The sequence below is a fragment of the Ambystoma mexicanum genome, chromosome 6p (genome assembly GCF_040938575.1).
Source record: "Ambystoma mexicanum isolate Mex_15411 chromosome 6p, UKY_AmexF1_1, whole genome shotgun sequence".
NCBI lineage: Eukaryota > Metazoa > Chordata > Amphibia > Caudata > Ambystomatidae > Ambystoma > Ambystoma mexicanum.
In genome coordinates, this window is record NC_090935.1 from 1084430684 (window position 1) to 1084442732 (window position 12049).

Consider the following 12049-nt stretch of genomic DNA (forward strand, 5'->3'; position numbering starts at 1 on the left):
CCTGTGTGTCTCTCCCCCTCCCGCTCACCCCCCGCTCTAGCCCCGTGGGTCTCTCCCCTTCCCGCCCACCCCCTGCTCATGCCCCGTGTGTCTCTCCCCCTCCCGCCCACCCCCCGCTCATGCCCCGTGTGTCTCTCTCCCTCCCGCTCATGCCCCGTGTGTCTATCCCTATCCTCCAGCCCACCCTCCGCTCATTCCCCGTGTCTCTATCCCTCCCGCCGCCCACCCCCCCGCTCATGCCCCGTGTGTCTATCCCTCCCGCCGCCCACCTCCAGCTCATACCCCGTGTGTCTATCCCTCCTGCCGCCCACCACCCGCTCATGCCCTGTGTCTTTATCCCTCCCCCCGCACGTTGCCCCGTGTCTCTATCCCTCCCGCCGCCCACCCCCCGCTCATGCCCCGTGTGTCTATCCCTCCCCCCACCCCCCGCTCATGCCCCGTGTGTCTCTCTCCCTCCCCACCACCCCCCGCTCATGCCCCGTGTGTCTCTCCCCTGCCCCCACCCTCCTCATGCCCCGTGTGTCTCTCTCCCTCCCCCCCACCCCCGCTCATGCTCTGTGTGTCTCTCCCCCTCCCCCCACCCCCGCTCATGCCCCATGTCTCTCTCCCTCCCCCCACCCCCGCTCATGCCCCGTGTGTCTCTCTCCCTCCACCCCACCCCCCGCTCATGCCCTGTGTGTCTTTCTCCCTCCACCCCACTCCCGCTCATGCCCCGTGTCTGTCTCCGGTTGCCCTCCAAACCCCCCTCATGCCCCGTGTCTGTCTTCTGTTCCCCGCTCATGCCCCGTGTCTGTCTTCTGTTCCCCCCGCTCATGCCCCGTGTCTGTCTCCTGTTCTCTCCACCCCCGCTCATGCCCCGTATCTGTCTCCTCTTCCCCCCAGCCCCCTCTCATGCCCCGTGTCTGTCTCCTGTTACCCCCCACCCCCCTGCTCATGCCCTGTGTCTGTCTCCTGTTCTCCCCACCCCCCGCTCATGCCCCGTGTCTGTCTCCTGTTGCCCCCCACCCCCCGCTCATGCCCATGTCTGTCTCCTGTTCCCCCCACCCACTCATGCCCCGTGTCTGTCTCCTGTTCCCCCACCCGCTCATGCCCCGTGTCTGTCTCCTGTTCCCCCAACCTGCTCGTGCCCCGTGTCTCTCTCTTGTTGCCCCCCGCCGCACCGCTCCTGCCCCGTGTCTGTCTCCTTTTCTCCCCACCCCCCGCTCATGCCCTGTGTCTGTCTCCTGTTCCTCCCCACCCCCCGCTCATGCCCCGTGTCTGTCTCCTGTTGCCCCCCACACCCGCTCATGGCCCGTGTCTGTCTCCTGTTCTCCCCACCCCCCGCTCATGCCCCGTGTCTGTTGAACCCCCCACGCCCTGCTCATGCCCCGTGTTCTGTCTCCTGTTCCCCCCACCCCCCGCTCATGCCCCGTGTCTGTCTCCTGTTGCCCCACACCCCAGCTCATGCCCCGAGTCTGTCTCCTGTTGCCCCCCACCCCCGTTCATGCCCCTTGTCTGTCTCTGTTGTTCCCCCCACCCCCCGCTCATGCCCTGTGTCTGTCTCCTGTTCCCCCCACCCCCCGCATTTCTCTCCTGTTGCGCCCCACCCCCTGCTCATGCCCCGTGTCTGTCTCCTGTACTCCCCCAACCCCGCTCATGCCCCGTGTCTGTCTCCTGTTCCCCCACCCGCTCATGCCCCGTTTCTCTCCTGTTGCCCCCCCGCTCATGCCCCGTGTCTGTCTCCTGTTCCCCCCACCCGCTCATGCCCTGTGTCTTTCTCTTGTTGCCCCCCACCCCCTGCTCATGCCTCGTGTCTGTCTCCTGTACCCCCACACCCCACTTATGCCCCGTGTCTCTCCTGTACCCCCCCACCCCCTGCTCATGCCCTGTGTCTGTCTCCTGTTCCCCCACCCGCTCATGCCCCGTGTCTCTCTTTTGTTGCCCCCCGCTCATGCCCCGTGTCTCCCTTCTTCCCCCCACCCCCGCTCATGCCCCGTGCCTGTCTCCTGTTGCCCCCCAACCCCTCCTCATGCCTCGTGTCTGTCTTCTGTTCCCCGCTCATGCCCCGTGTCTGTCTTCTGTTCCCCCCGCTCATGCCCTGTGTCTGTCTCCTGTTCTCCATACCCCCGCTCATGCCCCGTATCTGTCTCCTCTTCCCCCCACCCCCCTCTCATGCCCCGTGTCTGTCTCCTGTTACCCCCCACCCCCCTGCTAATGCCCTGTGTCTGTCTCCTGTTCTCCACACAACCCCGCTCATGCCCCGTGTCTGTCTCCTGTTGCCCCCCACCCCCCGCTCATGCCCATGTCTGTCTCCTGTTCCCCCCACCCACTCATGCCCCGTGTCTGTCTCCTGTTCCCCCACCCGCTCATGCCCCGTGTCTGTCTCCTGTTCCCCCAACCTGCTCGTGCCCCGTGTCTCTCTCTTGTTGACCCCCGCCGCCCCGTTCATGCCCCGGGTCTGTCTCCTGTTCTCCCCCCCCCCGCTCATGCCCCGTGTCTGTCTCCTGTTCCTCCCACCCCCCGCTCATGCCCCGTGTCTGTCTCCTGTTCTCCCCACCCCCCGCTCATGCCCCGTGTCTGTTGAACCCCCCACGCCCTGCTCATGCCCCGTGTCTGTCTCCTGTTCCCCCCACCCCCCGCTCATGCCCCGTGTCTGTCTCCTGTTGCCCCACACCCCAGCTCATGCCCTGTGTCTGTCCCCCTCATGCCCACCCCCCGCTGATGCCCCGTGTGTCTCTCCCCCTCCTGCCCACCCCCCGCTCATGCCCCGTGTGTCTCTCTCCCTCCCCCACACCCCTGCTCATGCCCCGTGTGTCTCTCCCCCTACCGCCCACCCCCGCTCATGCCCCGTGTGTCTCTCCCCCTCCCGCTCACCCCCTGCTCTAGCCCCGTGTGTCTCTCCCCTTCCCGCCCACCCCTGCTCATGCCCCGTGTGTCTCTCCCCCTCCCGCCCACCCCCCGCTCATGCCCCGTGTGTCTCTCTCCCTCCCGCTCATGCCCCATGTGTCTATCCCTATCCTCCAGCCCACCCTCCGCTCATTCCCCGTGTGTCTATCCCTCCCCGCGCCCACCCCCCCGCTCATGCCCCGTGTGTCTATCCCTCCCGCCGCCCACCTCCCGCTCATACCCCGTGTGTCTATCCCTCCTGCCGCCCACCACCCGCTCATGCCCTGTGTCTTTATCCCTCCCCCCGCTCATGCCCCGTGTCTCTATCCCTCCCGCCACCCACCCCCCGCTCATGCCCCGTGTGTCTATCCCTCCCCCCACCCCCCGCTCATGCCCCGTGTGTCTCTCTCCCTCCCCACCACCCCCCGCTCATGCCCCGTGTGTCTCTCCCCTGCCCCCACCCCCCTCATGCCCCGTGTGTCTCTCCCCCTCCCCCCACCCCCGCTCATGCCCCGTGTGTCTCTCTCCCTCCCCCCACCCCCCGCTCATGCCCCGTGTGTCTCTCCCCTGCCCCCACCCCCCTCATGCCCCGTGTGTCTCTCCCCCTCCCCCCACCCCCGCTCATGCCCCGTGTGTCTCTCCCCCTCATGCTCACCCCCCGCTGATGCCCCGTGTGTCTCTCCCCCTCATGCCCACCCCCCGCTCATGCCCCGTGTGTCTCTCTCCCTCCCCCACACCCCTGCTCATGCCCCGTGTGTCTCTCCCCCTACCGCCCACCCCCCGCTCATGCCCTGTGTGTCTCTCCCCCTCCCGCTCACCCCCCGCTCTAGCCCCGTGTGTCTCTCCCCTTCCCGCCCACCCCCTGCTCATGCCCCGTGTGTCTCTCCCCCTCCCGCCCACCCCCCGCTCATGCCCCGTGTGTCTCTCTCCCTCCCGCTCATGCCCCGTGTGTCTATCCCTATCCTCCAGCCCACCCTCCGCTCATTCCCCGTGTGTCTATCCCTCCCGCCGCCCACCCCCCCTCTCATGCCCCGTGTGTCTATCCCTCCCGCCGCCCACCTCCCGCTCATACCCCGTGTGTCTATCCCTCCTGCCGCCCACCACCCGCTCATGCCCTGTGTCTTTATCCCTCCCCCCGCTCATGCCCCGTGTCTCTATCCCTCCTGCCACCCACCCCCCGCTCATGCCCCGTGTGTCTATCCCTCCGCCCACCCCCCGCTCATGCCCCGTGTGTCTCTCTCCCTCCCCACCACCCCCCGCTCATGCCCCGTGTGTCTCTCCCCTGCCCCCACCCCCCTCATGCCCCGTGTGTCTCTCCCCCTCCCCCCACCCCCGCTCATGCCCCGTGTGTCTCTCTCCCTCCCCCCACCCCCCGCTCATGCCCTGTGTGTCTTTCTCCCTCCACCGCACCCCCGCTCATGCCCCGTGTCTGTCTCCGGTTGCCCTCCAAACCCCCCTCATGCCCCGTGTCTGTCTTCTGTTCCCCGCTCATGCCCCGTGTCTGTCTTCTGTTCCCCCCGCTCATGCCCCGTGTCTGTCTCCTGTTCTCCCCACCCCGCTCATGCCCCGTATCTGTCTCCTCCTCCCCCCACCCCCTCTCATGCCCCGTGTCTGTCTCCTGTTACCCCCCACCCCCCTGCTCATGCCCTGTGTCTGTCTCCTGTTCTCCCCACCCCCCGCTCATGCCCCGTGTCTGTCTCCTGTTGCCCCCCACCCCCGCTCATGCCCATGTCTGTCTCCTGTTCCCCCCACCCACTCATGCCCCGTGTCTGTCTCCTGTTCCCCCACCCGCTCATGCCCCGTGTCTGTCTCCTGTTCCCCCAACCTGCTCGTGCCCCGTGTCTCTCTCTTGTTGCCCCCCGCCGCACCGCTCATGCCCCGTGTCTGTCTCCTGTTCTCCCCACCCCCCGCTCATGCCCCGTGTCTGTCTCCTGTTCCTCCCACCCCCCGCTCATGCCCCGTGTCTGTCTCCTGTTGCCCCCCACCCCCTGCTCATGGCCCGTGTCTTTCTCCTGTTCTCCCCACCCCCCGCTCATGCCCCGTGTCTGTTGAACCCCCCACGCCCTGCTCATGCCCCGTGTCTGTCTCCTGTTCCCCCCACCCCCCCTCATCATGCCCCGTGTCTGTCTCCTGTTGCCCCACACCCCAGCTCATGCCCCGTGTCTGTCTCCTGTTGCCCCCCACCCCCGCTCATGCCCCGTGTCTGTCTCTGTTGTTCCCCCCACCCCCCGCTCATGCCCCGTGTCTGTCTCCTGTTCCCCCCACCCCCCGCATTTCTCTCCTGTTGCCCCCCACCCCCTGCTCATGCCCCGTGTCTGTCTCCTGTACTCCCCCACCCCCGCTCATGCCCCGTGTCTGTCTCCTGTTCCCCCACCCGCTCATGCCCCGTTTCTCTCCTGTTGCCCCCCCGCTCATGCCCCGTGTCTGTCTCCTGTTCCCCCCACCCGCTCATGCCCCGTGTCTCTCTCCTGTTGCCCCCCACCCCCTGCTCATGCCCCGTGTCTGTCTCCTGTACCCCCAAACCCCACTTATGCCCCGTGTCTCTCCTGTACCCCCCCACCCCCTGCTCATGCCCTGTGTCTGTCTCCTGTTCCCCCACCCGCTCAAGCCCCTTGTCTCTCTTTTGTTGCCCCCCGCTCATGCCCCGTGTCTCCCTTCTTCCCCCCACCCCCGCTCATGCCCCGTGTCTGTCTCCTGTTGCCCCCAACCCCTCCTCATGCCCCGTGTCTGTCTTTTGTTCCCCCGCTCATGCCCCGTGTCTGTCTTCTGTTCCCCCCGCTCATGCCCTGTGTCTGTCTCCTGTTCTCCATACCCCCGCTCATGCCCCGTATCTGTCTCCTCATCCCCCCACCCCCCTCTCATGCCCCGTGTCTGTCTCCTGTTACCCCCCACCCCCCTGCTCATGCCCTGTGTCTGTCTCCTGTTCTCCCCACCCCCCGCTCATGCCCCGTGTCTGTCTCCTGTTGCCCCCCACCCGCCGCTCATGCCCATGTCTGTCTCCTGTTCCCCCACCCGTTCATGCCCCGGGTCTGTCTCCTGTTCTCCCCACCCCCCGCTCATGCCCCGTGTCTGTCTCCTGTTCCTCCCACCCCCCGCTCATGCCCCGTGTCTGTCTCCTGTTCTCCCCACCCCCCGCTCATGCCCCGTGTCTGTTGAACCCCCCACGCCCTGCTCATGCCCCGTGTCTGTCTCCTGTTCCCCCCACCCCCCGCTCATGCCCCGTGTCTGTCTCCTGTTGCCCCACACCCCAGCTCATGCCCCGTGTCTGTCTCCTGTTGCCCCCCACCCCCCGCTCATGCCCCGTGTTTGTCTCTGTTGTTCCCCCACCCCCCGCTCATGCCCTGTGTCTGTCTCCTGTTCCCCCACCCGCTCATGCCCCGTGTCTCTCTTTTGTTGCCCCCCGCTCATGCCCCGTGTCTCCCTTCTTCCCCCACCCCCGCTCATGCCCCGTGTCTGTCTCCTGTTGCCCCCAACCCCTCCTCATGCCCCGTGTCTGTCTTCTGTTCCCCCGCTCATGCCCCGTGTCTGTCTTCTGTTCCCCCCGCTCATGCCCTGTGTCTGTCTCCTGTTCTCCATACCCCCGCTCATGCCCCGTATCTGTCTCCTCTTCCCCCCACCCCCCTCTCATGCCCCGTGTCTGTCTCCTGTTACCCCCCACCCCCCTGCTCATGCCCTGTGTCTGTCTCCTGTTCTCCCCACCCCCCGCTCATGCCCCGTGTCTGTCTCCTGTTGCCCCCCACCCCCCGCTCATGCCCATGTCTGTCTCCTGTTCCCCCCACCCACTCATGCCCCGTGTCTGTCTCCTGTTCCCCCACCCGCTCATGCCCCGTGTCTGTCTCCTGTTCCCCCAACCTGCTCGTGCCCCATGTCTCTCTCTTGTTGCCCCCCGCCGCCCCGTTCATGCCCCGGGTCTGTCTCCTGTTCTCCCCACCCCCCGCTCTTGCCCCGTGTCTGTCTCCTGTTCCTCCCACCCCCCGCTCATGCCCCGTGTCTGTCTCCTGTTCTCCCCACCCCCCGCTCATGCCCCGTGTCTGTTGAACCCCCCAAGCCCTGATCATGCCCCGTGTCTGTCTCCTGTTCCCCCCACCCCCCGCTCATGCCCCGTGTCTGTATCCTGTTGCCCCACACCCCAGCTCATGCCCCGTGTCTGTCTCCTGTTGCCCCCCACCCCCCGCTCATGCCCCGTGTCTGTCTCTGTTGTTCCCCCCCACCCCCCGCTCATGCCCCGTGTCTGTCTCCTGTTCCCCCCACCCCCCGCATTTCTCTCCTGTTGCCCCCCACCCCCCGCTCATGCCCCGTGTCTGTCTCCTGTACCCCCCACCCCCGCTCATGCCCCGTGTCTATCTCCTGTTCCCCCACCCGCTCATGCCCCGTTTCTCTCCTGTTGCCCCCCCGCTCATGCCCCGTGTCTGTCTCCTGTTCCCCCCACCCGCTCATGCCCCGTGTCTCTCTCCTGTTGCCCCCCACCCCCTGCTCATGCCCCGTGTCTGTCGCCTGTACCCCCCAACCCCACTCATGCCCCGTGTCTCTCCTGTACGCCCCCACCCCCTGCTCATGCCCTTTGTCTGTTTCCTGTTCACCCACCCGCTCATGCCCCGTGTCTCTCTTTTGTTGCCCCCCGCTCATGCCCCGTGTCTGTCTCCTGTTCCCCCCACCCGCTCATGCCCGTGTCTCTCTCCTGTTGCCCCCACCCCCTGCTCATGCCCCGTGTCTGTCTCCTATACCCCCCCACCCCCGCTCATGCCCCGTGTCTGTCTGCTGTTGCCCCCTGCTCATGACCCGTGTCTGTCTCCTGTACCCCCCCACCCCCCGCTCATGCCCCGTGTGTCTCTCGACCTACCCCCCACCCCCGCTCATGCCCCGTGTGTCTCTCCCCCTCCGCCCACTGCCCGTTCATGCCCCGTGTGTCTCTCTCCCTCCTCCCCACCCCCGTTGTTGCCCGTGTTTCTCTCCCGCCTCCCGCACACCCCCCGCTCATGCCCCATGTGTCTCCCTCCCTCCCCCCACCCCCGCTCATGCCCCGTGTGTCTCTCTGGCCTCCCGCCCACCCCCCGCTCATGCCCCGTGTGTCTCTCCCTCTCACGCCCACCACTCGCTCATGCCCCGTGCGTCTCTCCCCCTCCTGCCCACCCCCTGCTCATGCCCCGTGTGTCTCTCCCTCTCCGGCCCACCCCCCGCTCATGCCCCGTGTGTCTCTCCCCCTCCCGCCCACCCCCCGCTCATTCCCTGTGAGTCTCTCTCCCTCCCCCCCACCCCCCCTCACGCCCTGTGTGTCTCTCACCCTCCCGCCCACCCCCCGCTCATGCCCCGTGTGTCTCTCTGCCTCCCCCCACCCCCCGCTCATGCCCCGTGTGTCTCTCTCCCTCCCCCCACCCCCTCTCAAGCCCTGTGTGTCACTCCCCCTCCCGCCCACCCCCGCTCATGCCCTGTGTCTCTCTCCCTCCTCCCACCCCCGATCATGCCCCGTGTGTCTCTCCCCCTCATGCCCACCCCCCGCTGATGCCCCGTGTGTCTCTCCCCCTCCTGCCCACCCCCCGCTCATGCCCCGTGTGTCTCTCTCCCTCCCCACACCCCTGCTCATGCCCCGTGTGTCTCTCCCCCTACCGCCCAACCCCCGCTCATGCCCCGTGTGTCTCTCCCCCTCCCGCTCATCCCCCGCTCTAGCCCCGTGTGTCTCTCCCCTTCCCGCCCACCCCCTGCTCATGCCCCGTGTGTCTCTCCTCCTCCCCCCCACCCCCTGCTCACGCCCCGTGTGTCTCTCCCCTCCCTCCACCCCCCGCTCATGCCCCGTGTGTCCCTCCCCCCACCCCCCTCTCATGCACCGTGTCTCTCTCCCTCCCCCCACCCCCGCTCATGCCCCGTGTGTCTCTCCCCCTCCGGCCCACCCCCCTGCTCACGCCCCGTGTGTCTCTCCCCCTCCCGCCCACCCCCCGCTCATTCCCTGTGTGTCTCTCTCCCTCCCCCCACCCCCGCTCACGCCCTGTGTGTCTCTCACCCTCCCGCCCACCCCCCGCTCATGCCCCGTGTGTCTCTCTGCCTCCCCCCACCCCCCGCTCATGCCCGTGTGTCTCTCTCCCTCCCCCCACCCCCGCTCAAGCCCTGTGTGTCACTCCCCCTCCCGCCCACCCCCCCGCTCATGCCCCGTGTCTCTCTCCCCCCTCCCACCCCCGCTCATGCCCCGTGTGTCTCTCTCCCTCCTCCCCACGCCCACTCATTCCCCGTGTGTCTCTCCCCCCTCATGCCCACCCCCCGCTGATGCCCCGTGTGTCTCTCCCCCTCCTGCCCACCCCCCGCTCATGCCCCGTGTGTCTCTCTCCCTCCCCCACACCCCTGCTCATGCCCCGTGTGTCTCTCCCCCTACCGCCCACCCCCCGCTCATGCCCCGTGTGTCTCTCCCCCTCCCGCTCACCCCCCGCTCTAGCCCCGTAGGTCTCTCCCCTTCCCGCCCACCCCCTGCTCATGCCCCGTGTGTCTCTCCCCCTCCCGCCCACCCCCCGCTCATGCCCCGTGTGTCTCTCTCCCTCCCGCTCATGCCCCGTGTGTCTATCCCTATCCTCCAGCCCACCCTCCGCTCATTCCCCGTGTCTCTATCCCTCCCGCGGCCCACCCCCCCGCTCATGCCCCGTGTGTCTATCCCTCCCGCCGCCCACCTCCCGCTCATACCCCGTGTGTCTATCCCTCCTGCCGCCCACCACCCGCTCATGCCCTGTGTCTTTATCCCTCCCCCCGCACGTTGCCCCGTGTCTCTATCCCTCCCGCCGCCCACCCCCCGCTCATGCCCCGTGTGTCTATCCCTCCCCCCACCCCCCGCTCATGCCCCGTGTGTCTCTCTCCCTCCCCACCACCCCCCGCTCATGCCCCGTGTGTCTCTCCCCTGCCCCCACCCTCCTCATGCCCCGTGTGTCTCTCTCCCTCCCCCCCACCCCCGCTCATGCTCTGTGTGTCTCTCCCCCTCCCCCCACCCCCGCTCATGCCCCATGTCTCTCTCCCTCCCCCCACCCCCGCTCATGCCCCGTGTGTCTCTCTCCCTCCACCCCACCCCCCGCTCATGCCCTGTGTGTCTTTCTCCCTCCACCCCACTCCCGCTCATGCCCCGTGTCTGTCTCCGGTTGCCCTCCAAACCCCCCTCATGCCCCGTGTCTGTCTTCTGTTCCCCGCTCATGCCCCGTGTCTGTCTTCTGTTCCCCCCGCTCATGCCCCGTGTCTGTCTCCTGTTCTCTCCACCCCCGCTCATGCCCCGTATCTGTCTCCTCTTCCCCCCAGCCCCCTCTCATGCCCCGTGTCTGTCTCCTGTTACCCCCCACCCCCCTGCTCATGCCCTGTGTCTGTCTCCTGTTCTCCCCACCCCCCGCTCATGCCCCGTGTCTGTCTCCTGTTGCCCCCCACCCCCCGCTCATGCCCATGTCTGTCTCCTGTTCCCCCCACCCACTCATGCCCCGTGTCTGTCTCCTGTTCCCCCACCCGCTCATGCCCCGTGTCTGTCTCCTGTTCCCCCAACCTGCTCGTGCCCCGTGTCTCTCTCTTGTTGCCCCCCGCCGCACCGCTCCTGCCCCGTGTCTGTCTCCTTTTCTCCCCACCCCCCGCTCATGCCCTGTGTCTGTCTCCTGTTCCTCCCACCCCCCGCTCATGCCCCGTGTCTGTCTCCTGTTGCCCCCCACACCCGCTCATGGCCCGTGTCTGTCTCCTGTTCTCCCCACCCCCCGCTCATGCCCCGTGTCTGTTGAACCCCCACGCCCTGCTCATGCCCCGTGTCTGTCTCCTGTTCCCCCCACCCCCCGCTCATGCCCCGTGTCTGTCTCCTGTTGCCCCACACCCCAGCTCATGCCCCGAGTCTGTCTCCTGTTGCCCCCCACCCCCGCTCATGCCCCTTGTCTGTCTCTGTTGTTCCCCCCACCCCCCGCTCATGCCCTGTGTCTGTCTCCTGTTCCCCCCACCCCCGCATTTCTCTCCTGTTGCGCCCCACCCCTGCTCATGCCCCGTGTCTGTCTCCTGTACTCCCCCAACCCCGCTCATGCCCCGTGTCTGTCTCCTGTTCCCCCACCCGCTCATGCCCCGTTTCTCTCCTGTTGCCCCCCCGCTCATGCCCCGTGTCTGTCTCCTGTTCCCCCCACCCGCTCATGCCCTGTGTCTCTCTCCTGTTGCCCCCCACCCCTGCTCATGCCTCGTGTCTGTCTCCTGTACCCCCACACCCCACTTATGCCCCGTGTCTCTCCTGTACCCCCCACCCCCTGCTCATGCCCTGTGTCTGTCTCCTGTTCCCCCACCCGCTCATGCCCCGTGTCTCTCTTTTGTTGCCCCCCGCTCATGCCCCGTGTCTCCCTTCTTCCCCCCACCCCCGCTCATGCCCCGTGCCTGTCTCCTGTTGCCCCCCAACCCCTCCTCATGCCCCGTGTCTGTCTTCTGTTCCCCGCTCATGCCCCGTGTCTGTCTTCTGTTCCCCCCGCTCATGCCCTGTGTCTGTCTCCTGTTCTCCATACCCCCGCTCATGCCCCGTATCTGTCTCCTCTTCCCCCCACCCCCCTCTCATGCCCCGTGTCTGTCTCCTGTTACCCCCCACCCCCCTGCTAATGCCCTGTGTCTGTCTCCTGTTCTCCCCACAACCCCGCTCATGCCCCGTGTCTGTCTCCTGTTGCCCCCCACCCCCCGCTCATGCCTATGTCTGTCTCCTGTTCCCCCCACCCACTCATGCCCCGTGTCTGTCTCCTGTTCCCCCACCCGCTCATGCCCCGTGTCTGTCTCCTGTTCCCCCAACCTGCTCGTGCCCCGTGTCTCTCTCTTGTTGACCCCCGCCGCCCCGTTCATGCCCCGGGTCTGTCTCCTGTTCTCCCCCCCCCGCTCATGCCCCGTGTCTGTCTCCTGTTCCTCCCACCCCCCGCTCATGCCCCGTGTCTGTCTCCTGTTCTCCCCACCCCCCGCTCATGCCCCGTGTCTGTTGAACCCCCCACGCCCTGCTCATGCCCCGTGTCTGTCTCCTGTTCCCCCCACCCCCCACTCATGCCCCGTGTCTGTCTCCTGTTGCCCCACACCCCAGCTCATGCCCTGTGTCTGTCCCCCTCATGCCCACCCCCCGCTGATGCCCCGTGTGTCTCTCCCCCTCCTGCCCACCCCCCGCTCATGCCCCGTGTGTCTCTCTCCCTCCCCCACACCCCTGCTCATGCCCCGTGTGTCTCTCCCCCTACCGCCC